We start from the raw sequence: 24,323 nt of genomic DNA, 5'->3' as shown, positions 1-24,323 counted from the left end.
TGTGCTATACAAGGTCTAGGTTATTTTGACGTCTAGGACATATTTTCTTTAAAAGTTGTAGTTTCTTGCTTACATCTTAAACAGAACAGTGTCCTACTTCCTCTATATACTGTGTCTAAATTGCCTTCCACTGTTTAGATGTGGTATGCGCTATCCAAATAACCCATGGTTCTAGACTGCTTCCTGTGTCCTGTATTTTACTACAAGAAAAAGACGTTACGGGCAAAATGAACATCTTTTTCTCTAGCCAGATAAATTTAAACAAATATTTAGCCATTTGAAGCTCTGTGTCACATTTTCCCTTGTAGACACTTTTTTTTGCATTTACCTTCATCTTGTTACTGCCTGTTCTACACAGTCCTCATTTACACTAAACTTCACAGATTAAAAATAGCAATGTTTTCACTTTGAAACACTGAATACATGCTTGTGCTACCTTCTCTTTACTTTTTTCCAAATTCCCATTTAGACATTTTTCCCCATTATCTAAAAGACACAAACGACAAAAATACACTGAAAAATGTGCAAAGGGACAGGATATTTTTATTTGTTTGTTTTTTACATTTTGAACCTTTTAAACCTTTCAGGAATGCATTGTTTAAATACAAATGCATTCCAGTAGTACTGGGCCGTCAAGAGCATCTTCATTCAGCATCTTAGCAGACTGTTTGTTTTCATTTTTTTATAGTGGGGCAAAAAAGTATTTAGTCAGCCACCAATTGTGCAAGTTCTCCAACTTAAAAAGATGAGAGAGGCCTGTAATTGGCATCATAGGTAGACCTCAACTATGAGAGACAAAATGAGAAAAATAATCCAGACAATCACATTGGCTGATTTGGAAAGAATTTATTTGCAAATTATGGTGGAAAATAAGTATTTGGTCAATATCAAAAGTTCATCTCAATACTCGTGCATGCGCAGTGGGTACCTGGCTGTGATGCCGCAAGCTGCACAGCCGGGTTCCCACACTGAAGATGCCGGCCTCCTGGAATACAGGACGGCCGGTGAAACGGGCTGCGGGGGACACACTGTGGGACTGAAGGACAGGTAAGTGGCAGTTTTTTTAAAAGTCAGTAGCTACAGTTTTTGTAGCTGCTGACTTTTATTTTTTGACAGGGTGAGTGGAACTCCGCTTTAAGGTGTGTGTATGTATATATACAGTTTGAGGATGCCCCACAGAGGCTCAATAGGGTTTAGGTCTGGAGACATGCTTGGCCAGTCCATCACCTTTACCCTCTGCTTCTTTAGCAAGGCAGTGGTCATCTTGGAGGTGTGCTTGGGGTCGTTATCATGTTGGAATACTGCCCTGCGGCCCAGTCTCCGAAGGGAGGGGATCATGCTCTGCTTCAGTATGTGTTAGGAATGGACTGGCCAGCAATGGTGGGACTCACCTGCCTTTTGATCTGCAGTACCAGGGCTGGCCAGCGGGTGCTCCCAGCAATCAGAGACTCAACCTTTCAGCCAGCTAACACCTGGAACTGATGATGCTGGGGTATTTAAGGGATGGCCAGACTTGCAGACTCTGCCTTGGTGTTGTGTTTGTCCTGGGCCCTGTATCTGTCCTGCATCCTGTTTCTGTTCCTTTGCTGACTTCTCCTGCTCTGATCCTGGCTTGTGACCCTGACCATTCCTCTGTCTGACCCTCTGTACTATGCTGCTTGCTACCTGCTGAACCTGGCCTGTGACCCCGACTATTCTCCGCTTGCTCCCCCTGTACCTACCTGCCCAATTGATATTGACCCGGCCTGCCTGACGACGCTTGCTTGTATATACTGTTATCTGTGGGTGGTTTGGTTTGGTTTGTTTGCACTGTATTATGTTTTAGTATTGCACTGCGTTTATGTTTGTACTGTTAGTGTTAATAAATTATATTGTTTATAACATATCTGAGGTCTGCGTTTCCCTGCTTCAGTCACACACCTCTGGTCATACCTGGGAGCCCTGACAGTATGTCACATTACATGTTGGCATTCATGGTTCCCTCAATGAACTGTAGCTCCCCAGTGCCGGCAGCACTCATGCAACCCCAGACCATGACACTCCCACCACCATGCTTGACTATAGGCAAGACACACTTGTCTTTGTACTCCTCACCTGGTTGCCACCACACACGCTTGACACCATCTGAACCAAATAAGTTTATCTTGGTCTCATCCAGTAATCCATGTCCTTAGTCTGTTTGTCTTCAATAAACTGTGTGCGTTCTTTCTTGTGCATCATCTTTAGAAGAGGCTTCCTTCTGGGACGACAGCCATGCAGACCAATTTGATGCAGTGTGCGGCGTATGGTCTGAGCACTGACAGGCTGACCCCCCACCCCTTCAACCTCTGCAGAAATGCTGGCAGCACTCATACATCTATTTCCCAAAGATAACCTCTGGATATGATGCTGAGCACGTGCACTCAACTTCTTTGGTCGACCATGGCGAGGCCTGTTCTGAGTGGAACCTGTCCTGTATGGTCTTAGCCACCGTGCTGCAGCTCAGTTTCAGGGTCTTGGCAATCTTCTTATAGCCTAGGCCAACTTTATGTAGAGCAACAATTCTTTTTTTCAGATCCTCAGAGTTCTTTGCCATGAGGTGCCATGTTGAACTTCCAGTGACCAGTATGAGTGAGAGCGATAGCACCAAATTTAACAGTCCTGCTCCCCATTCACACCTGAGACCTTGTAACACTAACGATTCACATGACACCGGGGAGGGAAAATGGCTAATTGGGCCCAATTTGGACATTTTCACTTAGGGGTGTACTCACTTTTGTTGCCAGCAGTTTAGACATTAATGGATGTGTCTTGAGTTATTTTGAGGGGACAGCAAATTTACACTGCTATACAAGCTTTACACTCACTACTTTACATTGTAGCAAGTGTCATTTCTTCAGTGTTGTCACATGAAAAAATAGAATAAAATATTTACAAAAATGTGAGGGGTGTACTCACTTCTGTGAGATACTGTATACACACACACACACACACACACACACACACACACACACACACACACGTTGTTGCAGCTTACAAATTATCCTGATTATTCCCAGTCAAACTACCACCAAAGAACCCCTTGTAAAAGCTAATTATGTATAGATCCACATAGTTAATTACAATATTTCAATACAGAAAAAGTTCAACTTGTATATACTGTACAAGGGGTGGTAGAAGTGTCCTGGAGCTTCATCATGAAGATATGTTAGGAAAATCAGATTTTGACAATTGATTTTAGGTAATTTAATTTAGAAATGACAGTCACATGGCTAAATTAGAAAGCCTTGTGGTGCTAAACCTTTGTGATTTGAGCTTTATGGCTGCTTTCAGCCCCTTTTATTATTGAATGTCTGGTTCATCCAGTTCCCATATCTCTTTGATTACGGCTATGCTTTACACAGGGTCAAAGGCTGTACAGGGCATGGGACCTTGTTAAAAAAGACCATATTCTGCAGATTCAAATTTGAGCGATTTTTAGCTTAATGCTCTAAGGTAATAAAAAAAACCTTCTAAATGCTCCAGCCCCATCTTATACTCAACTGAGCCTGATCCCAATCTAGTGATGTGCATGAGAATAGCATCTCTTTCCGTTCTCTCCCTCTTCATTTGCTCAGAGACAGCAGCGGGAGACATTGACTCCTGCTGCTGTCAATCGAAGCCAGTAAGAAGGGTAGAGTGGGGTGGGAGCACATAGAGCGGGGCCCAGGAGGGAGCCCACATGAGTGCCCCCATAGCAAGATGCTTGCTATGGGGGCACTTGGCAGGGAGGACGAGCCAGGAGCGCCAGGGGGGACCCGCGAATAGGAGGATCAGGGCTGCTCTGTGCAAAACCACTACACACAGCAGTTAAGCATACATGTTTGTTATTTTACCAAAAAAAGTGACTATTTACAATCACTTTAATCTAGTGACCTAACGTCATCAGGAAACTGAGTTTACCATGCTACTTGTCAGATATTTATACTTTGTGAAACCGTTATAAGTGGGCCCATACATAGGTTACACATAGAGTTGAAAATCCAGTTATAAATGGGCCCACACATAGGTTACACATAGGGTTGGTGATCCAGTTATAAATGGGCCCATACATAGGTTACACATAGGGTTGGTGATCCAGTTATACTTGGGCCCATAATTGGGTTACACATTAGAGACGTGCACATTCTTTAAAGTAATAATTTAGTTTCATCGTATTCATTATGTTAGTATGATTCTCTTTCGGAATTAGGTTTGTATATTCGTTATTTTCAAATTCGATTTCAAATTCTAATTTCGGAAGACAGCTATATTCGTTCTGTTTTATTCTGTTCTAAAATATTCCATTCTATTCTTTTATTTTATTTTCTGTTCTATTATTTTCTATTCTATTTTGTTGTATTATATTCTGTTCCATTCTATTCTGTTTTATTCTATTCTATTCTGTTTTATTCTATTCTACTCTACTCTACACAGCAGCCTAAGTAGAAATCATAATCTTATTTCACTTTTATACCTTACTGTAGTTATGACAATATGTTTCTATTCCCAATTCAAATTCATTTTCAAATTAATGTTTGAATTTGGCTTCATGCTTGGTTTTGTGAATGGCCAACTGGAGAGGGGGTAGAGATGCCAGCGATGGCATCTATTGGACCAGCAGCACTCATGTTCAGAGTGGGTTAGAAGAACAGCAGGAGCTGTACTACTCCGAAAAAAGAGTTATTTAGCAGTATGAAAAATGATTACTTTACAGCTAAGGTAAAGACACTATTCACAGTGAAATATTGTGCCCAATGTTGCACTTTGAAGTATAGTTTATTGAGGCTGATATAAGTACAGGCCTGTGGGTTGTTTGAGATATATCAGACCTTCTTGCAAGTATCATTATTGAGCCAAGTATACAAAGTTGCACTCTACTTGGTGCTGATGACCCAAGCTGTCCTGCGCGATTTCATTTTTATATAATGAAAAGAAATGATGAAAAATCTAATCTATTAATATTACATCCTAAGTAAAAAAAATAATTGCAGTGTATATTCCTGCCACACATTTTAACAAAAAATGTCATCTGTAACATTCTCCATCTCCTCCTGTGTGTATGAAATGCCATGACATGAACTTTTACTCTTCTCTTTGCTAGTGACTTGGCTTTCTTTTGTTGCTATGGTGGAAATGGGGGGATATTACAAGCCACTGCGGATGGTCAGGTAGCAGTTAAAGTAGAATTCTAGACAGCCAGCTAAAGATGCCGTTAAAAGTTATCAATGTATGCTGTTCACAGAGCAGTGCACGTAATTGATTGAGAATTGATTACAGAGCACTTAAGTACTGGATGTGAATGGATTATTTGTGGAGAATAAGGATATTGTTTAGTGCCACCCTAATCTACAGCCTTTGTATTTTGCATCAGCATGAACCCTTTCACATTATACCAGTGATATTACCGTATTATATCAATTCAATCCACATCAGGTTATCTTGCACCCAGTTATTGAAGCCAGTCTACACAGTTGTTATCGAGCCATTGTTCATTCACTCCAATGCAATATTTATTTTTTGGTGGGAAAATTATCATGTGATAAATAAACACATAAAATAATCTAGTTGGCTTTTTAAAATTACCTTTTATAAGGTATACCTTTCTTTTAAAACACTGCAAATCTGATTTATCTTAAAAATCCGTCCTTTTTTTGTAATGGCTTATGGGACATTAATATAAAAGGTTTTTTTAGCCCCAATTAAAGAGGGTGGGGGCGGGGGTGTCTAACTAAAGTCTGCTGCGTAGAGGGTGGGCTCTTGCCATAATGTGCAGGCAGGTACAGCTTGCTTGCACATTCTAACAGACTTACTTCACAAGTGCTCTCTGGTGATGTCAGGTCCAAGTTTCAGTCATCACTCCAGTCCCTGCCACTAGTCCCAGGTTTTGCAATGGTTTCTTTGTGGAGTCACCAATGATGTATACCCTGCAGATGCACACTAGAGTTACGTTGTCCCTGACACCCAATTTCATGGGTATAAGAAACTAAAAAATTTATAGGAGCCAGGGGAAAAGTTTTTTTGGCAAACAAGACTTTGTATTTCTCTTCCACCAAAAAAACTCTTAAGTCCTAGCAGTTTTTACTGCATTACTTTAATTCCATGTTAATATTGCAGCCATTTTTATCATGCCATTTTGTTTTGTTTTTTTACTTTTTACTTATTAAACCCTCTTTGCTCCCTGTTTTTAAACCTTCACCATATTGTACTATCACTTACCCACTAGCCTCTCCCAGGCTTCATTAAGTAGCCAGACCACTTTTCTCTCAACTGAAGTTTAATACTTTAAGTATTTGAGAATAGGCTTAATGCTGGATACTAGTGATTGGGCACTGTCAGGGATAGACAGTTACACGATTGATAAACCTTTCTGAGTTAATGTATTTAAAACTGTGTGTCTGCCTTCCAACTTTAAAGTGTCCAAGGGATCTCCCAATTGATCAGTATGCATAGGCTTACTTTGATGGCCAAGCTTAATATAGATCCTGCCACTTAAAATATTAATATACTGTATTTATATGGTTACCTGGGATGTCACATTTGAAACCCTGACTAACTTTTGTTTGACTAGCTTAAAGCAGTAAATGGGAGTTATCAGTAGAGATGTGCACATAAGCCTGTTGAAATGAAATAAGGCTTCCATATTGTGTGGTACCTACCATTTTAAGAGTGCCCATATACAGACTACTAATTGGAAAGGATAGATTATGCAGACAACTTGTAAAACTTGTACACATCTTCATGAATATTGTAGCACCAAATGTTATCTTTGGTTGGACACATTGGACAATCCACATTGAGTTGAGAATGGCTTTGGCATGTCTTATCTTATATGTGTGGCTACCTTTGCATAATACAACAGCATATAAGCCAGCTTAGGTGAAATAGGGCCTCCAGATTGTATGATACCTACCATTCTAAGAGTGCCCATACACAGACTGATAATTGGAAAGGATAGGTTATGCAGTCAACCTTTACAATTCATGCACATCTAAGTGAATATTTTTGCACCAAAATGTCATCTTTGGTTCGACATATTGAACAATCCACATTGAGTTGAGAATGGCTTGGACCTGCCTTATCTTTTATGTGTGTGGCTACCCTTGCATGATACAACAGCATATAAGCCAGCTGAAGTGAAATAGGGCCTCCAGATTGTATGATACCTACCATTCTAAGGGTGACCATACACAAACTGGTAATTGGAATGGTTATGTAGTCAACTTTTTAGGACTCCTATACATCTACATGGATATTATAGCACCAAAATGTTTTATTTGGCTAGACTCACTGAGGAATCCATATTGACTCGAGATTGGCTTGCAACTGCCTAATCTTTTATGTGTATGGCTACCCTTGCATGATGCAACAGTGCTTAGACCAGTGGTTGCCAACTTATGAGCTATGTGAACAATATACACTGAGTTGAGAATGTCTTGGACCTGCCTTATCTTTTATGTGTGTGGCTACCCTTGCATGATACAACAGTATGTAAGCCATCTGAAGTGAAATTGGATCTCCAGATTGTATGGTACCTACCATTCTAAGGGTGCCCATTCACAAATTGATTACTGGAACTGTTATGCAGTCAACGTTTTAGGGCTCCTATACATCTACATGGATATTATAGCACCAAAAGGTTTTCTTTGGCTGGGCATACTGAACAATTCACATTGAGTTGAAAATGGCTTGGACCTGCCTTATCATCTTTTATGTGTGTGGCTACCCTTGCATGATACAACAACATGTAAGCCATCTGAAGTGAAATAGGGCCTTCAGATTGTATGGTACCTACCATTCTAAGGATGCCCATTCACCAACTGATAACTGGAACGGTTATGCAGTCAACTTTTTAGGACTCCTATACATCTACATGGATATTATAGCACCAAACTGATTTGTTTGGCTGGACACACTAACAATTCACATTGAATTGAGACTGGCTTGGGCCTGCCTAATCTTTAATGTGTATGGCTACCCTTGCATGATACAACAGTGCTTAGACCAGTGGTTGCCAACTTATGAGCTAAAGGGGGCTTCAAATGCGGCCCCTGACAACGTTAAAGGGCCACACAGAATGTTCAATATATGTAATGCGTTCGAGGACTGTCAGAAACTGTAGATTTGAGAGAGGAAATAAGGGTCAGAGAGTGTGGACATGCTACATTTTTGGCCTAGAGACATGCTGCAGAAGACAGTACGAAACTACAAACACGTTACATGAGGCTAGTAGAGATCAATGCTGCTAACCTAATCAATGTTTCCACTACAAATTGCTAACGCCTGTGGGCCACACATAATGTACCAAAGGGCTGCAAGTTGCGCATCAGAGGCTTAGAAAATAAAATTACGATGTTGATGTGCTTCAATATATAACGAATAATATACATGCTATACAAACATTAGGCCAAACACTTTCCAAAACCCTAGAAAGCTTAGTCAGTGTGTGCTTCTAATAACAGAAACTAGGGCAAAGGCAAAAATACAATATACCACAGCATTACAAAAAAGTATTTTACTACGAAATAGGCCAAACATATCAACTGCTAATAAAACAACTTTTCCAGTGTCGCTTTTTTCACAAATGCTTATAAAAGATGAATCCCTTCCTAATGTGCAAGTTAATTTTGAGCCTTTTTGTACGAGCTCCCTTTTGTACAAACAATAGCTTTTACATTCGCGGTGAGCAGTATTTCCAAATCTGTGTTGTACATTAAAAGCTCCAGCCCGTATGCAAGGGTTTTTTTTCCTCCTGCTTTAAGGTTGGACAGAATGAGTCTGCAGCTCCCTCCTCGCTCCCATAATGCTGCCATTTACATCACTGTGTGCAGTGCTGGACAGGAGAGTGCCAGGAAATTTGAAACTAGTATGCATCCAGTTATGTGGAATCGCGGAGCATGAATTAGCACCGTCTCCTTTTAGAGAACTTTATTGAAGCGATACACTGATGACCCCATGCAATCTCATTGATCGATGGGTAACTGCTGCAGCTGCCACTGTCACTGTAAGTAATCTCTACAGCTAGCTTCTAAAATGTGTAATCTCATCAATAACCAGATGCTGCCCCCTCCTCCAGAAATGTGTTTTATGTGTTTCCGTCAGGCTTATGTGTGCCAAGGTTTACATGGTGATTCTGTATATGCAAAGGAAAATCTGCAGATAACTCAATGTAGAGGAGACGCGATGGATGATTTCATTATGTCTTTCCCTGCATCCCTATAAAATGCAGTGTCAGCTCTATTCCTACACAAAGCCTGTACTGTACTGCATGGACTAAACAGATGCTGGCTGCATGAACTTACCTGCTACGTGTAACCGCCCATGGACAGATTCACTAAATTGGCCTTTACCCACTGGATATCAGATCCAAGCTGACCTCTCAAATATAATCCAGGACAGCTTTCCTTCTTTGCTTTTTGCAGAGAAAACACAGTCAGAATGGGAGGAGTCTGCATTAAAGGGCACTCTGCTATACGGTTGCAGCACTAGTACCTTATTGTAAAGGCTCAGGCTGTGTTGGCTTGGGTGGATTCCTCTATGCGTACAGAATGTCATGCGGCTGTCTTGCTTCTCTGTCTGTTAAGTGGCAGCACATGTTATCAAAAAAAAGAAAAGGAAGACCAAAAAATCAGTAAGAAACAATTGTCCGTGTTTCAGACAAAAAAGGAGTCAGGCATACATTCCACGTGGACACGTAACATATTGACTTTCCTGCGTTCGGTGATTCTTTTCAGATGTTTCACCAGACATAAGCACTGATGGATTTTGCAGACTATTTCTGGGTTGCACTTGGATGAGTTAAGCCTGGAGTTCTATATTAACCTCAAGAACACCAGTGTGGTTTTAGCGCTTTCGCTGTTCTAGACAAGAATGGCAGGATTGCAAACAACACTTGTAATGGCATGTTTGATTTGCAGGGCTCAAGTGACTCTATTATTAACAGTGGTGACAGTTCATAGGCGATGGGTTTTATTTAGCAGAATTCTGATTGCCAGTATGTGTGGGATTATTGGGTTTGGCCTACTGCATAGATATGACATTCCATTGTCGGGATAAGTTACTAAGGGATAGTAACTTAAAAAAATTACTAAAGTAAATTCACACTGTTGTCACCGTAGAGGTTAATTCCAGAGGAAGAACAGGGTGCGGAGAACACAACCGCAGCCAGAACCACAAGGAATAAGGAGATGCACTCTGTATTCCTAGACATCAGCTGGCACCATTATTCTCTCTCTTCTTGAAGTACAAACCTAACCAACCTGCAGAACAGGCAGTCAACTTGGTTGCTAACATCAAACTCTACATCACGGGTGTCAAACTGGTGGCCCTCCAACTGTTGCCAAACTACAAGTCCCATGATGCATTGCAAGATTGACAGTTACAATCATGACTCCCAAAGGCAGAGGCATGATGGGACTTGTAGTTTCACAACAGCTGGAGGGCCACCAGTTTGACACCCCTGCTCTACATTGTCCCTTGCAGAGAGGAAATTTTAATCCCCACCAGTCCTGCTGCCTTCACCAGTGATCCGTGCAGTAGTAAAGAGAAACTCCTGGCTGAAGATAAAAAATCCAAAACGTCCCGGTGTATTGGATTCCTGGTCCCCCTCTGCACTTAGTGGTTTGACTTGCTAGCCCATACATGAATATTGTGCTTAATAGTGATGTAGAGGTCAACGGAAGGAACCACAGCACACAGCAGGGGATTAGGAATTTGAGTGGCTTATTCACCATTGCAGAAATTGGCGATGCTGGTAGCAGGAGTGGGGAGTTTCCGTGTCTCCTTTGCAGGATTCAATTTATTGTCAAGCTTTACTTTGGCAAGAGATTCACTTTAACTGAAAACTAGAGATGATCAAAAATCAAAGCATAATGGCCACCAGCTGAATATAAAGAATCAGGAACTTCTTCCCCAGTGTGTCAGATTCCTAGTTGCAGTCTGCACTAGTGAAGTAGCCATCAATGGGAGAAACCATAGGACACAGCAGAGTAGTAGGAATTTATATGCTTTTTCATTACTGCATATTGACAGCACTGGCAGCAGGAGAGGTGAGCATTATTTTCATGAAAACAATTTGTTGAAGAGTTTTATATTAGCAAGAGAGCCACTTTAACTAAAATCTAGAATTCGTCTAAAATCCTATTCCTGCCATCCAGTATGGTGGTCTATTTGATTCCTTTCAGCCATGGAAATATACCAGCCCTGTATGGCTTTTATTTATAACTAATAGAAAAGCTGGTGGACTGGATCTGGTGATTGACCAGTGTGTTGGGTGATGTTATTTACAATATCCATCTGCTGCAAATCAAATCACTCTTCTCTGATGACCAATTGGTATGCCAGCCAAAACTTTTTTATATTCTGCCTAAAAAATGGAGTTAGAAACATTGTCCTTGGTATATGTGTACCCAAAGAAGCAGGTTCTGCTTTATTCTGAAACTTGTTAAAATTAACATTTTAGGCCTCATGCACACTTGGTAAACATGGTAAAAGCTGCGTATTGCATGAACATTTACGCGTTAATGCTTTCTATTGGCCAGAATATTAATTTATTCTGTCATTTACAATGCATTAACACGCAAACTCACCTAAACGGATCTAGCGTTTATGCATGTTTAGGCACGTTCTGCATTTTCTACCCAAAATCATTACATGTACTTGTGATGTTTTTTTTCTCTGACTGTAAACGCTCCTATTTGAATTTGCCTGTAAATGTCTGTGTGCATTGAAACATATGGGGAGATCCCAATAAGCGTATATTGATTAGCTTGCGCAAAGGTTATAGCAGCTACAAACTAAGGGACATATACTGGAATTTTACTAGTAATGGTGGCGATCAGCGAATTATAGCAGGACTGATATTGTGGTGGACATTTTTACACTGTCAGTTTGGGGGAACCAGTGACACTAATACAGTGTTCGGTGTTAAAAATTTACACTGATCACTGTACTAATGACACTGGTTGGGAAGGGGTTAACATCTAGAGTGATCAAGGGTTAAGTGTGTGCCTAGCTATGTGCTTGGTGTACAGTAGACGGTGCTGGTACAAGGGGAAGTGATGGATCGTGTTCCCAGCTCTACTCTGACACATGATCAATCACTCCCCCCTGTCTGAACAGAGCATGGGTAGAGCTCCGTTCTTCCCTGCCTGATGATCTGCGGGTGCTGATGAATATCCTTTCACTGAGACTCGCAGACCGGCTTCTGCTGTAACAGTTCCCAGCAGAAGTGATCCTCCGGCAGCGAGCATGCCCCTGTGAGGCGGAAGTGCAAAATCATATTTATACATGATTTTGCACAGGAGGGCCACCTTGTAGCAGTAAGACTGCTGTGGGGCAGCCCATATGTGGTTAAAACTGGTGCACACAGAATCTGGTGCAACTGTGCATAGTAAACAATCCGCTTCTAAGTTTTTTTTTTTTTTTCCAAAGCCTAATCCAACAAGCTGAAGTTAGAAGCTGATTGTTTACTATGCACAGCTGCACCAGATTCTGTGTCCGCCAGTTTTAATAAATTTACCCATAGGCTAACATAAAGGTGAGTTTACAGGCAAAAACAACAACAAAAAAAGCCAAATACCTGTAAAAATGGTGGGTATTTTTAAGCCCAGAGTCCTTAGTGTTTTCTGCGTTTGGTGCACACTGCAGAATGCAAGTGGACAATCCAAACGCACACGTTCCTACTTTAAAAATGGCTGTGTGTAAATGGGTGCTGCAGCGACTGTCGGCTGGAACAGAACAGAATCAGCAAGGGAGAATGTCACTACCATAGCGAGGATCATCAATATGGGTCCAAAAGTTTTAATGAACGATCACATTGTTACTGCAAGGCAACGTTTCAGAGACTCTCAGGACCCCTTCATCAGGCTTGTGACAGAAACTGGAACTATTTAGGAAAACCATCCACCAATCAGAGTGAAGTAAAATGAGCCTGGCCCCACCTCATGATGTCATGTTCCCTCCAAAAATGCATTCAAATCAATGTAAACAGAAACATTATAACTGCAAACATAAATAAACCATAAAACAATAATCAGATGTGCATAAACTGCACTCCCGGGGATATAGACATTGTGGTCATGTGTATCATAGTACTCCCCGAATTGTAATAAAGTGTCAGCTGAAAGCAGCAATGTATTCTGGAAACAACGACCAGCAGCATATATGTCCCTGAGAGAAGCTATAAGCTGTTGCCTAGAGATGTGGGGGTGTGTCTCGTATTGTCAAGTGAGCAAATATCAGGACAAACCTAAATTGGTCCTATTGGTGCAGTGGCTGATAGTGTCATGACGACGCATGTCACCTGCGCATGCACCGTGCGAGTTTACTACTCACGCATGCACTCAAAGTCATTCCTGCATCGGCTGCCGTTATGGAAACCCATGACGCCAGCACTGGGCAGGACGAGACAGAGGCAGGGCGCCGGTGTCATGGAAAGACATGAGGCCAGTACTACACAGGCCAATGGGCATGCAGGGTTGCAGATATGTAAGGTGAAGTCAAGCGAGCGCTATTACACATTTCCAGCCGCTAGGACACAAAAAGGTACCATAAAACCTCTATAAACTAATAATCATAAAAGGCAGTGCAGTGCTGTTAAATAAATGTGTGTAGATTACTATTAAATAAGAATAATAATATATCTTAATACATATAAAGTGCAAATCATGCAAATGCTGCCACAACATTACACCATAGATGCAATAGATATAAAGTGCAAAACAACATATAAGACCACAAATGAGTGGTTATGGTGGCAGGTATGTGAAAAATTCCAAGCAATGAACTCGAAGATCATAGTAGATCTCAGCTATAGGTGCTCAATTCCTCTAGATCAGGAGCGACAAATGATGTGACTGAAAGTAAGCGAATTGCGCACTCACCAGATGTGCGCTATAAACACACATTTGAGATCACTTCTGTCTCATCTGATCAGCCAGATCAATCACTCCCAGGTAGGTCAGGTTCCTGCTCCAGCTCCCTTCAGGGTCCCTCAAATGGTATTACTGCTTCAGGTCACTTCTCAAACGGGCTCTGTGAATAGTAAGACTCACAGAGAGCCCAAAAATGATGCCACATAGCGTGATACTGCATTCAACAGGGAATTTTATTTCCAGATAAGGTGCAAATATACAAGGAGAAAAAGAAGATAACTGACCAGGTGTTCAGGATGGCCGCCAGCGGCGGCGTGATGTCAGGACGCCGTAGCCCCTTACCCTGGCGCGTTTCGTGCAAAGCACTTAGTCATCGAGTTCAGGCTTCTCATGCATGGCTGCATGGCTGTCAATGCCATAGTCCACACCAGTGCTCGCAGCCACAGTGCGCTCCAGCCACAGAAAAAAAGCAGAACATGCCGCATCTCCTCTACAGAGAACTGCACTGGAACTATGTGATCGTTCAATAAAACTTTTGGACCCATACTGGTGATCCTCGGTGTGCTGGTGACATTCTCCCTTGGTGTACACTTTGGGTACCCATGGATACAGTGAAGGAAATAAGTATTTGATACCCTGCTGATTTTTGAATGTTTGCCCACTCACAAAGAAATGATCAGTCTAAAAATTGAATGGTAGGTGTATTGTAACACTGAGAGACAGAATAGCAACAAAAAAGTCAAAAGAAATGCATGTCTAACAAATTATGCACTGATTTGCATGTTCATGAGGGAAATAAGTATTTGATCCCCTATCATTCAGCAGGGTTTCTGTCCACCAGGTGTCTTTCATACCTCATTTTCTTACCTATATAAAAGACACCTGTCCACAGGAACAATCAAACAATCAGATTCCAAACTCTCCACCATGGCAAAGACCAAAGAGCTGTCCAAGGATGTCAGGGACAAGATTGTAGACCTACACAATGCTGGACTGGGCTAACAAACTATCGCCAAGCAGCAAGTTGGTGCAATCATTCACAAATGGAAGAAACACAAAACATCTCAGTCTCCATAGGTCTGGTGCACCATACAAGATCTCACCTCGTGGAGTGTCAATGATCATGAGAACAGTGAAGAATCATCCCAGAACTACACGTGAGGATCTTGTCAATGATCCCCAGTCAGCTGGGACCACAGTCACCAAGAAAACAATTGGTAACACACTACGAAGACAAGGATTGAAATCCTGCAGTGCCCGCAAGGTCCCTCTGCTCAAGAAAGCACTTGTCCAGGCCCGTCTGAAGTGTGCCACTGAACATCTGAATGATGCAGAGGAGGAGTGGTAAAAGTTTTGTGGTCACATGAGACCAAAATCGAGCTCTTTGTCATCAACTCAATTTGCCGTGTTTGGAGGAGGAGGAATTCTGCCTATGACCCCAAGAACACCATCCCAACTGTCAAACATGGTGGTGGAAACATTCTGCTTTGGGGTGTTTTTTCTAAGGGGACAGGACAACAAGAGGAGTGGGCCAAAATCCCTCCTGAGATGTGTGCAAACCTGGTGGCCAACTACAGGAAATGTCTGACCTCTGTGATTGCCAACAAGGGATTTGCCACCAAGTACCAAGTCATGTTTTGTGAAGGGGATCAAATACTTATTTCCCTCACAAACATGCAAATCAGTGCATCATTTGTTAGACATGCATTTCTTTTGAATTTTTTATTACTATTCTGTCTCGCAGTGTTACAATGCACCTACCATTCAATTTTTAGATTGATAATTTCTTTGTGTGTGGGCAAACATTCAAAATCAGCAGGGGATCGAATACTTATTTCCTTCACTGTACCTAACCCATCACTGACCTCAGCCGTGGTGACTGTGCCTTTATAGTCAAGTACATTTGATTTTGACTAAGTGTACATACAACTATTTATTCTACAAACAATTTAAATGGTTCAGTGTATGCAGAGAAATTTAGGCTTCATTCACATAGGTGTAATACAGCGTACACCGGCACAAGGGCCATATATATGTGCACAGAGATGCATAGGTGTTCTCTGCATTCCTGCGCAGGTAATTCCATTCATGTCAGTTGGGACGCAGTGGCTGCATGGACACAGATGCTAACACCCCGGTGCAAATCGTATGCCAAGTCTCGCCCTATTGTCCGCAATTAAAGGGGTCAAATCGGTGTGCTTCCATCTTGGTTGGAGCCTCACCAATTTCTAAAGTAGTACATGTACTACTTTTCATGCAATTTGCATAGACATCTGTATTAGATGTCTTGAAAATCGCACCTAAAATCGGCATCTCATCCGACTTTGAAATTGTGCAACTTCACTGTAAGTCACATGATTTCAAAGTCAGGCTTGATGTGACCGGGGGTAATTCCAATTTGAATCTGCATTCGGGGCCATGCATCTGCACAGATGTCAAATGGGCATATGCTGCAGTGCATCGGTGTGAACTAGGCCTAAATCAAAGGACATCATGAATGGGGTGTGTTGCATGAAGATCATGCTTAGTAATTGCTCTTTTACTACAAAATGGAAATATAGAAGATTTTCAGCTGAAAAAGACCAAGTGGTCCAATGAGTATGTCACACTTGTGCATGCGTGAGTGCATGTGTTTTTTTTTTTTTAAACCTATTTAAATACATTGCTACATTCACTTCTCTGCTGTCAGTCTTGATGTCACATGAACTGGACTTCAAACATGGCTGTCTTTGTTCATCTTCATTACATGGTAGTAGTATATACATACTCATAGTGTAGTATATTACTTCAATTTATTTAAAAAAACCAAGTAAAACATAAATTGAAGTAATATACTACACTATGAGTATCTCTCTGTGTTCTCTGTGAGGGGTCTTTCTCCCAATTTCACCGTCACAGAGTGATTTCAATCCCAGCCCTGGTTCCATTGAAGAGGAATATCCTATCCTGGGAGTTTCCTGACCTGCAGGATTTCGTTTTCCCACAAGAGGGTGTTATCGTCATCCATTTCAGCACATATCCATTTTCTGACCAGAGGGAGAGAGGGGAATCTCCAGGATTTCTTACACACATGCATATTTTAAATGCGCTTCTGGTTAGTTTGCATTCTTTCCATTGGCACTGGGAATTAATGAACACCTTTTCAGGACTACTATTGTGTTGATTTGCATGATTTGATCATTTTACAGCACTGCATTTTTATATGTATATGTTTTACCGAGGATTTTTATATGCGTTTATCCTGGATGTTCAGCTGCTGTTTCTTTGAGAGCGCTCCCTGTGTGTCCTTTACCTATAATACTTTGAGGTTAGTTCTGAACTGTCTCCCATCACAAACTAAGTGGAACAGAGCAAACTGCATCCTATCCTAACTACAACTGGGTTTGCCAAGAAGTGGAGTCTAAGGGACAGGTGGTGTTCAACTGGGGCCCCCTCACAGGGTTTTAGACTCAGCTGTGTCCATCATCCAGGTTGCTTCCCCAGATATAGAATGAACATGGCCAGACTACTAGTAGAAAACAGAGGAACTAGTGGGACCACTGCAGAGAGATGATCAGATCTGCCCAGCTGCAAAGACTCAGAGGAGCAAATAGTGCATGCCAGTAGTAGCTGTGCCCAGCTGCAAGGGCTTGAAGGATCAGGGTGCAGAAAATGGAGCTTATCAAGAACAGTTATGCTCAATAGTCACACAACATAATCCATTGGGACTAGTCCATAAAAACCATTAATATACTGTATAATATGCTACTTCTACCTATTTGTCTGCACTATAACAATATTGTCAATGGATTTAAAGAGGGATTTCCTCCACTGCAGTGTGCATATGCCTCCACCCTAACGTTTTTTTTTAGTAGAGAACCACTGTGTATCACCTCCAAAACATATGTCACCATGCGGCTTACCAAAATACCCCCCTTGATTCAAGAGGTCTGATAGTGCTGTAAACCAGGTCCACACAAAGGCCACCACAGTACTTGCTTTCTTGGCTGGTCCAGTTTCTTTCCCAAACAACTTCTCAGTGAAGACCCATCCGCAACAATAAATAAATAGATAAGACATTAAAATACATCCATGAAATTTTAAAATACAGCTTACATTCTAAATATAAAATTAATTTGATATACAATATCAATCATAAAATGTTGCAAGGATTAAAATAATCAGTGATTATCAATAAAGCACTTAATGTCCACATTCCATATTTAATATATCCGGTATTAATGTGCCTAGCTGATAGATCCATCTAGTCTCCAGTCTGGAAGCTTGGGGAAAAAAAAGTCTGCAAATGCTTATTTTTATACAATTTTAAGTGTTCTGACACCCTTCTGTTGGAACCAACGTTAACTTTTCAGCAATATGAGCTCCAGTATCTCTTCTTTTGGATCGCACTGCATGGACCAGCTATCACTCCCCACATGCACCATTGAGCCATGGCTGCCCATGGCCATGTTGCTGATTCGCCAGTTTTTCTTCCTTGGACCGATCCTGACCACTATAGACTGGGAACATCCCTCAAGAGTTGCAGTTTTGGACAGGGTAGATATGATTTAAATCAAGTTGATTTAAATCACGATTTAAATCACTAGTGAAAAGGTTTGATTTAAATCATAATTTTTAAAGAGCAACTGTCATCTGTCCCGCAGTGGCTCCTCCTCTGACCCGCTGTTGACTCACCAACAGTCCCATTCACTTTAATGGGATGGCTGGTGACACAACAAGGTGGGGGACGTGGTGGCAGCAGGTGAGTGGATGCTCGCTAACAGGGCACTGCCATGATGAGTCTAAAATGACAGGTGCTCTTTAAATGTAAGGAATCCTACTTATTCTTGCTGATAGTTAGAATATTTAATATTTACAAACCAAATGAAGGAATAATAAGCTATCCGGTTAGTAAAACAGCGATATCAGAACCGATTTTAGGTTAATAGATTAACCACTTGAGCCCCAAAGGATTTACCCCCCTTAATGACCAGGCCTTTTTTTGCTGTTTGGCGCTGCACTAATTCAAATGATACTTGCCGGTCATGCAATGCTGTACCCAAACGAAATTTACGTCCTTTTTTTCACACAAATGGAGCTTTCTTTTGGTGGTATTTGATCACGTGTGCGCTTTTTATTTTTTGCACTATAAACAAAAAAACCACGAAAATTTTGAAAAAAAACAATATTTTCTACTTTCAGCTATAAAAAATATATCGTAAACTCAAAGTTAGTCATAAATTTAAGCCAAAATGTATTCTGCTCCATGTTTTTGGTAAAAAAAATCCCAATAAGTGTATATTGATTGCTTTGTGTGAAAGTAATAGCGTCTACATGCTATGGTATAGATACTGTAATGTATGCCTTTTTTTGCTATACAGCGCTGCACTAATTCAAATGATAATTGCGCGGTCATGCAATGCTGTACCCAAACGAAATTTATGTCCTTTTTTTCACACAAATAGAGCTTTCTTTTGGTGGTATTTGATCACCTTTGCGCTTTTTATTTTTTGCGCTATAAACAAAAAAACCACAAAAATTTTGAAAAAAAACAATATTTTCTACTTTCAGCTATAAAAAATATATTGTAAACTCAAAGTTAGTCATACATTTAAGCCAAAATGTATTCTGCTACATGTTTTTGGTAAAAAAAAATCCCGTGCATTAGCGGGCAAACTGGCGCTATCTAGGAGGGGCGCTAACACTATCGGAAGTCACCAGTGACACTAATACAGTGATCAGTAAAAATCTGTTCACTGTAATCAATGACATTGGTGACAGGGCAGTGAAGGGGTTAACTGGGGGGGGGGAGGGGGGCGATTAAGGGGTTAAATGGGATTTCTGGTGCACTAGCGGGCAAACTGGCGCTATCTGGGAGGGGCGCTAACACTATCGGAAGTCGACAGCGACACTGATACAGTGATCAGTAAAAATCTGTTCACTGATCAATGACACTGGTGACAGGGCAGTGAAGGGGTCAACTCGGGGGGGCGATCAAGGGGTTAGACAGGATTATTGGTGTATTAGCGGGCAATCTGGTGCTATCTGGGAGGGGCGCTAACACTATCGGAAGTCGACAGCGACACTGATACAGTGATCAGTAAAAATCTGTTCACTGATCAATGACACTGGTGACAGGGCAGTGAAGGGGTCAACTCGGGGGGGCGATCAAGGGGTTAGACAGGATTATTGGTGTATTAGCGGGCAATCTGGTGCTATCTGGGAGGGGCGCTAACACTATCGGAAGTCGCCAGCGACACTGATACAGTGATCAGTAAAAATTGGTTCACTGATCAGTGACACTGGTGACAGGGCAGTGAAGGGGTTAACTGGGGGGGGGAGATTAAGGGGTTAAATGGGATTACTGGTGTACTAGCGGGCAATCTGGCGCTATCTGGGAGGGGCGCTAACACTATCGGAAGTCGCCAGCGACACTGATACAGTGATCAGTAAAAATCGGTTCACTGATCAGTGACACTGGTGACAGGGCAGTGAAGGGGTTAACTGGGGGGGGGGGGCGATCAAGGGGTTAAACGGGATTACTGGTGTACTGGCGGGCAATCTGGCGCTATCAGGGAGGGGCGCTAACACTATCGGAAGTCGCCAGCGACACTGATACAGTGATCAGTAAAAATCGGTTCACTGATCAGTGACACTGGTGACAGAGCAGTGAAGGAGTTAACTGGGGGGGGGATTAAGGGGTTAAATGGGATTACTGGTGTACTAGCGGGCAATCTGGCGCTATCTGGGAGGGGCGCTAACTCTATCGGAAGTCGCCACCGACACTGATACAGTGATCAGTAAAAATTGGTTCCCTGATCAGTGACACTGGTGACAGGGCAGTGAAGGGGTTAACTGGGGGGGGGGGCGATCAAGGGGTTAAACGGGATTAATGGTGTACTGGCTGGCAAACTGGCGCTATCTGGGAGGGGCGCTAACTCTATCGGAAGTCGCCAGCGACACTGATACAGTGATCAGTAAAAATTGGTTCACTGATCAGTGACACTGGTGACAGGGCAGTGAAGGGGTTAACTGGGGGGGGGGCGATCAGGGGGTTAAATGTGTCCTAGGTGTGTTCTAACTGTAGTGTAGTGCTTGTGTACTCACTTTTACTGTGTCTTCTTCTCTGTCTGGAACGGAATGTGTCCAGGCAGAGAAGAATGACATCATATCCTGCCCTGTGTATATGTCAACACAGGACAGGATAGGACAGGGACCGATCATGTGATTTCAGCCAGAAATCACTGGCTGAAATCTAATGATTGATCCCTCCTGGATCAAATCGTGTCACCCGCGGGTCGGCGGGAGCGCGCGCGCGCGCGCCCCCTGCCGGCGAAAGTGTCGGGAGCGCGGAACCCGTTTTAAAACGTGGTTTTGCGCTCCACTGCCGCCCTGCACACGTATATACACAGTGGCAGGGCGGCAAGCGGTTAATCACACATAGTTGAACGACTCAAATTCTTTTATTTCATGTATTTTCTCATGGTTACTGTGAAATTGTGTGACTGCATCAATGCAGTGCATGTTATCTCAGCTTGCAGAGCTTCGATTCATTGAATGAGTTTACAAAAAATTTAAATATCGCAGAATATACAGCCTCATGCTACATAACTAAGCTCCATTTCATGCTGAATAAACCTAATTATTAATGTATCTTAAATAGCAAACTATCTTTAGATAGATTTTTTACTCCAAAAGCATTTTATTAAAATAAATTTGATAAAAATAAAAAAAATCCAATTTAAATTAAAAAAAATCTGATTTAAATTTTAAAAAATCCGATTTTCTTTTCTTACTTTGTTAAAAAAATCATCAATTTTTATCCACCCTGGTTTTGGAGATGCTCTGACTCAGTCGTCTAGCCATTACAATTTGGCCCTTATCAAAGTCACTCAAATCCTTATGCTTGCCCATTTTTTCTGCTTTCAACCCCATCATCTTCAGGCACAACATGTTCACTTGCTGCCTAATATATCTCAACCACTTTCAGGTGCCCTTGTAACAAGATAGTCAATGCTATTCACTTTACCTGTCCATGGTCATAATGTCATGGCTGACCGGTGTATATTTATGTTGTTAACAGCACTGTGCTGGTCCAAACGTTGGCATCTGACATCAGATGCTTTTAGATGCAGGTCTATCAATAATGGAAAGGTGAAGTTTTTTTTTCTTTTAATAAACATAATTGATCTACATAATTGGACTGTCCTTTCTGTCTTTACCTGTAATGTGATCTGATTACTGTGGATATGCAGTTTGGGAAATGATACAGACTGGCTGGGGAATCAGTAACTGGCAGCCTTTGTTTGGACCCTGTTTATGTGTCACTAAAGTTCTTATCAGACCTCTTGCATCATGGGGTCACCGATTTTGGTAAGCTGCATACTGTGACATCCATTTTGGAGGTGATAAACAACTGTTCTCTGCTAATTTCAGGTAAGGTTAGAGGCACATACACTATACCGTGGAGGAAGCCCTTTTTTAATTGATGATACCTTTATATTGCAGATAAATAAGTTGGAGGACATAATGGGATTGATTTTCTAAAAGTGGTGCATAATCTCGTACTAGCTCTGGTGGAGTGCAAAATCTGCTGCAGTGCTGCATAGAAACCAATCCGCTTCCAGTTTTTGTTTTGTTTGTGTTTTTATTTATCAAAGCTTAATTGAAAAAGCTGAAGATAGAAGCTGATTGGCTACCATGCACAGTTGCACCAGAGTTTGCACTCTCCAGTTTTGCTAAATCAACCCCATATGTTAATAGTGTTCATGGACTATGTACCATGTTCTGTGACCATTGAGCATAATAAATAGATCTTACAAAAAAAAAAAAAAAAATATATATATATATATATATATATATACAGGTGAAACTCGAAAAATTAGAATATCGTGCAAAAGTTCATTTATTTCAGTAATGAAACTTAAAAGGTGAAACTAATATATGAGATAGACTCATTACATGCAAAGCAAGATAGTTCAAGCCGTGATTTGTCATAATTGTGATGATTATGGCTTACAGCTCATGAAAACCCCAAATCCACAATCTCAGAAAATTAGAATATTGTGAAAAGGTGCAATATTCTAGGCTCAAAGTGTCCCACTCTAATCAGCTAATTAAGCCATAACACCTGCAAAGGGTTCCTGAGCCTTTAAATGGTCTCTCAGTCTGGTTCAGTAGGAATCACAATCATGGGAAAGACTGCTGACCTGACAGTTGTGCAGAAAACCATCATTGACACCCTCCATAAGGAGAGAGAGCCTCAAAAGGTAATTGCAAAAGAAGTTGGATGTTGCCAAAGTGCTGTATCAAAGCACATTAATAGAAAGTTATGTGGAAGGGAAAAGTGTGGTAGAAAAAGGTGCACAAGCAGCAGGGATGGCCACAGCCTGGAGAGGACTGTCAGGAAAAGGCCATTCAAAAGTGTTGGGGACTTTCACAAGGAGTGGACTGAGGCTGGAGTCAGTGCATCAAGAGCCACCACACACAGACGGATCCTGGACATGGGCTTCAAATGTTGTATTCCTCTTGTCAAGCCGCTTCTGAACAACAAACAACGTCAAAAGCGTCTTACCTGGGCTAAATAAAAACAGACCTGGTCTGTTTCTCAGTGGTCCAAAGTCCTCTTTTCTGATGAGAGCAACTTTTGCATCTCATTTGGAAACCAAGGACCCAGAGTATGGAGGAAGAATGGAGAGGCACACACTGCAAGATGCTTGAAGTCCAGTGTGAAGTTTCCACAGTCTGTGTTGATTTGGGGAGCCATGTCATCTGCTGGTGTTGGTCCACTGTGCTTCATTAAGTCCAGGGTTAACACAGCCGTCTACCAGGAGATTTTGGAGCACTTCATGCTTCCTTTCCTAGACGAACTTTATGGGGATGCTGACTTTATTTTCCAGCAGGACTTGGCACCTGCCCACATTGCCAAAAGCACCAAAACCTGGTTCAATGACCGTGGGATTACTGTGCTTGATTGGCCAGCAAACGCACCTGACCTGAACCTCATAGAGAATCTATGGGGCATTGCCAAGAGAAAGATGAAAGACATGAGACCGAACAATGCAGAAGAGCTGAAGGCCGCTATTGAAGCATCCTGGTCTTCCATAACACCTCAGCAGTGCCACAGGCTGATAGCTTCCATGCCACGCCGCATTGAGGCAGTAATTGCTGCAAAAGGGGCCCAAACCAAGTACTGAGTACATATGCATGCTTATACTTTTCAGAGGTCCGATATTGTTCTATGTACAATCCTTGTTTTATTGATTGCATGTAATCTAATTTTCTGAGATTGTGGATTTGGGGTTTTCATGAGCTGTAAGCCATAATCATCACAATTATGACAAATCATGGCTTGAACTATCTTGCTTTGCATGTAATGAGTCTATCTCATATATTAGTTTCACCTTTTAAGTTGCATTACTGAAATAAATGAACTTTTGCACGATATTCTAATTTTTCGAATTTCACCTGTAT

General features: G+C 41.6%; 1 protein-coding gene and 1 long non-coding RNA gene across 3 annotated transcripts in view; one reads left to right on the top strand and one right to left on the bottom strand.

Annotated features, from left to right (window-relative positions):
- The window catches only part of LOC149473576 (uncharacterized), a 108,848-nt gene extending 99,119 nt beyond the window's left edge, over positions 1-9,729 (bottom strand). Inside the window, exon 1 of one of the 2 annotated variants that reach the window (XR_016312419.1) lies at positions 9,300-9,729. This is a non-coding gene — a long non-coding RNA (uncharacterized LOC149473576). The remainder of the gene's footprint in view (positions 1-9,299) is intronic. The other variant, XR_016312418.1, reaches the window with a different exon arrangement.
- The window catches only part of PSD3 (pleckstrin and Sec7 domain containing 3), a 661,118-nt gene that overhangs the window by 135,438 nt on the left and 501,357 nt on the right, over positions 1-24,323 (top strand). The gene's annotated exons all lie outside the window — the stretch shown is intronic.

Source organism: Staurois parvus, unplaced genomic scaffold (genome assembly GCF_062004578.1).
Source record: "Staurois parvus isolate SC_StPar_1 unplaced genomic scaffold, SC_StPar_1.0 ptg000013l, whole genome shotgun sequence".
NCBI classification, from domain to species: Eukaryota; Metazoa; Chordata; class Amphibia; order Anura; family Ranidae; genus Staurois; species Staurois parvus.
The sequence above is the reverse complement of the archived record's forward strand: the minus strand, read 5'-3'. Positions and strand labels throughout refer to the sequence as shown.